Genomic DNA, 3,911 nt, shown 5'->3' with positions numbered 1-3,911 from the left:
GTGAGAATGAGAGAATAACAAGTCCTATTTCAGCTGAACATAATATAAAAACCTTACTTATGAGCAATATTATGATTTTGCTCTGTGTGTGAAGACATTTTTAGCTCCAACGCAGACTACAAGAACATTCATGAACCAAAATTCTATCTCTGCTGAGTTATACAAGGTGAGAATGGCGACGTGAGTCATCTATTCTTACTTATATTATTCTGTAGCTAAAAATGGTGGACTTCTTTTATATTTCAAAAATATACATATATAAATTTAGTGTCACTTGAAAGTGAAATGGGAAATATCAACAAAGTATTTTGAATTACACCAAAACTTACCAAAGCACATTTGACTGCTTAGCTAGTCATTACATCGTAGAATTATAACTTGACATGTACTATAACATAAACGTAAAGTCAATTTAAGTTAAAAAAGGAAAATCATCACCACAATTTATCTTTTATAACTGACTTAAATGTGCTTTCAATAATCAGAAAGTTACCAAATTTTATTGCTCATATAAATTATATGCCATATAAATAATAGTATATATAATCATGTTAACATGGTACACTCCTGTTCTTGAAAAGTCTCTCATTCTCAGCATATTGAGTCAGGAATGTACCTGGCATCCATTTTTTTTCTTCCTCAGTCAATTTTATGTAGTTAAAAGTGCAGTATTGATTAGAAAATCCTGTGGGGAATCTTTCTTTCACATGAGACTGCAAGTAATTCTTTCTTATGTCCTCCCTGTGGTTGGAAAAAAACAAAACAAAAGAAAGCAAAACAGGAAAGCAAAAAGAAAGGACACAAGGAACAAAGAAATGATAGATCCCCTCCTAATGCCATTATGCTCCATTAGATTAGCCATCAACCTGGGAAAGACAAAGTGCACGTCTGTCTTCACCAGGGGATAAAAAACAAAATATAACCTGCACATATTTCCAATCTTTTCTGTTAATGAAGTGGCGGAATCTTTCACCGATGTCAAAAATGTTTGTACTATCCTTCAACAAAATGTATTAATAAGGAATTTTAACTGAAAGTTACATGATTATCAAACTTTTTGACAGTCAGGACCCCTTTATATTCTCAAATACAATTAAGAACTTAAAGAGGTTTTGTGTGTGTGTGTAAATTACTTTTGTGCACTAGTATTCAGCTATCAGATAAAAACAGATAATTTTAAAATATGCATTCATTAACATTTTGAAAATAGCCATAATTAACCTATCAGGTATGGACATAAATAGCACATTATTTTTAAAAAGCTACATCTTCTTTTCCACCAAAAAAATAAAATAAAATAAAATAGGAGAGTCCCATTGTTTTAGATTTTGCTGACCCTTTTGATTTTGGCTTAAAAGTCTATAGATTCCTATGTCTGCCTCTGATTGAATTGTTGCGATATCACACAAGGAACATCACACTTCTTGTAGCCTGTTGAAAACTACACTGCACCTTTGTATGAGAATGGAGAGAGGAAGTAACAATGACATATTAGTTTGAAAATAGTTTTCGACTCGGCAGACTCCCCGAAAGGATCCAGTTTGAGAAATAATGTCCTCGAAAATGAAGTTGATTTTCTTAGATTAAATCACAGAGTCTAGAAAAACAGGACTTAAAATTTAAGGTCACAGAAAACTAAAACTTAGCAGTATGCCTCACAGCATAAATTGGAGGGAAAATGAGGACAGGAGCCCCGTTGTGGTTAATGCCATTCCACTGTTTGTTTTTCTTAAATGAGTGCTTCAAAGGAGAGCTGTCAACTATAACAAATTATAAGTTACCCTTTCTTAAAATCTTACTGTGCGCCACTCTGCTGACTATTTTACCCTACTCTACCTAACTTAATTCTTACAACAGCTGCATGATAGTAATTAGAAGATAATTATTATCTCCTAAGTTATTATGGAGAAATTATCACACAGACTAATGAATATTTCCATGATAAAGAGTAAACGTGATAGCCTATAGCATTTTGTTACAATGACTGGCCTCTGCTATGTCAGAATCCAGAGGATGAAGTTTAATCTCTCCTTCTGTCATAATCCCTCATCCTCTGCCCCCTAACATATAAGATATAGAAACATAGTAGCTAGAATGAATACCCCAAAATTCATTGTTGTTCTCTTTGCACATAAAGCTAATGAAAGCCCCAGTGAAAATGTGCATGCCTCTTCAGTTTCCCACACCTCCACCATTAGGTTTTCCGCCTTACTCTTGTTGGGTCTAAACTTAATACATCTATGTAGGTGCAATATTCTAGCAGCAAATTTAAAGAGAAACACATCTAAATCCTATGTTCACACCATAAATTCTGCTTCTAAGATCTAAATAAAGCTTTTGAGGAACAAAATATGTCTTGTAAAAAAATAGCAAAACATTACCTTTTGTGAGTAAATAGGAGAGGAGCTCACAGCAAGCTTTAAAGGGTTAGAGTTTTATTTCATAAGCAGAGGGATCAATACATAGGTGTTTATTTTATAATTACTGTTTCAAATATAGATAGCATTTTCTGGGCATTGCTATTACATTAGCACTGAGGAGATATATCACCCACTAAAATCAGTTAAGTGTAAAAAAGGAAAAAGAAAACTACATTTTATATATGGATGTATGTCTGTATTTTTTCTGTAACTTCTAACCTTGAAAGTAATTTATGGTTTGTAAAAACGTTGATATGGAGTTCATATTGTAAAAATCAAGAAAGTAGTTCTCAGATTTGAAAGAGTGCTTTGGATGGACGAAGTGGTTTTTTAGAGGAAAATACAGCTCAGAAATTGTATCCGTGGGTAGCAAATCACAGTAGAGTCTCACTGATTCATTTGTCTGCAGAAAATGGTAAAATGAGATAATAAAAGTATGCAGAGGGGTAAGAAATGAAACGATTTCAAGAACCGCTGCAAACAACCCAGACTCCGAGAGTTATGAGGTTTAAACACATTCAAAGTCATGACTGTGGAGCAGTATTTTGGAGGAGTTAAAGGAGGGCAGTCATGTTCAATCGAAAATGTTAAGAACTTCGTAGTAAACATCAAACATAGTGTGTACCTGACTCGGGGGAAGATCAGACACCACATTCCTGCTTGGCTGTGTTGGCTAAGTTTCAGCTACAGTATTCAGGAACCAATGATATTAAATTGATGGTTACTGATATGTTGTATATATCAACTTATGTTAATGTTTACAGGAGGCTTCTGTGATACGAATCAAAGCACTAATGTGCTTTTTTTTTTAAAAAAAATTATCCATTGGTCATGGAATTTGTATTCATTTATATACCACTATATCTATAAATAATAGCTAACTAAATTTTATTTCATGAAAAGCCTGAAGAAGTTAGTTCTTTTCACTTCTGCTACTCTTCAGGAATATCCAATTTTAACACAGGCTCTCTGGAATTAAAATGCAAAATTAACTGATAAATATTACATCTATGAATATATGAACTACTAGGAATCATTTGTGAAATAGTAAGATAATGTCAAACAAGCTGGAGTCATTTACAATATATATATGTTATAAATAATTGTATGTACTAAAAGAAAAATGTATGCACATTATATGTAAACACCAATTAAGTCCTAATTAATACATTTTCCTCTGAAGAGTATATGAATACAGGGCTAAATGAGCAAAATTGGGACTTTTTTTATTTTTACTAGAAACACATTTATAAGATTAAATATGAGTTAAGTTTAATGAACAAATATTTTTACAAGTCAATAAACTTTTATTGTAATCCTCAGTGGATGCAAAGCCCCCACTAGACTTAATAGACCTTATAGGAATTCTCAACGGATTAAAAAAAAAAAACTCAAGGAATATTTTGATATTTAAATAAATTATCTATCTCCTTATAGATGTTTTTAAGACTTAAACACTTTTAGCAACAAGGATTTGGCTTCTAAACTATC

At 32.3% G+C, this 3,911-nt stretch overlaps 1 protein-coding gene across 1 annotated transcript in view; it reads left to right on the top strand.

Moving 5' to 3' along the window:
• The window catches only part of FSTL5 (follistatin like 5), a 512,268-nt gene that overhangs the window by 411,279 nt on the left and 97,078 nt on the right, over positions 1-3,911 (top strand). The window lies entirely within an intron of this gene.

This window comes from Otolemur garnettii, unplaced genomic scaffold (assembly GCF_000181295.1).
Source record: "Otolemur garnettii isolate 467f Iridium unplaced genomic scaffold, OtoGar3 scaffold00085, whole genome shotgun sequence".
Classification (NCBI taxonomy): Eukaryota; Metazoa; Chordata; class Mammalia; order Primates; family Galagidae; genus Otolemur; species Otolemur garnettii.
Note: the sequence above shows the minus strand (reverse complement) of the source record. Positions and strands in the feature narration are given on the sequence as shown.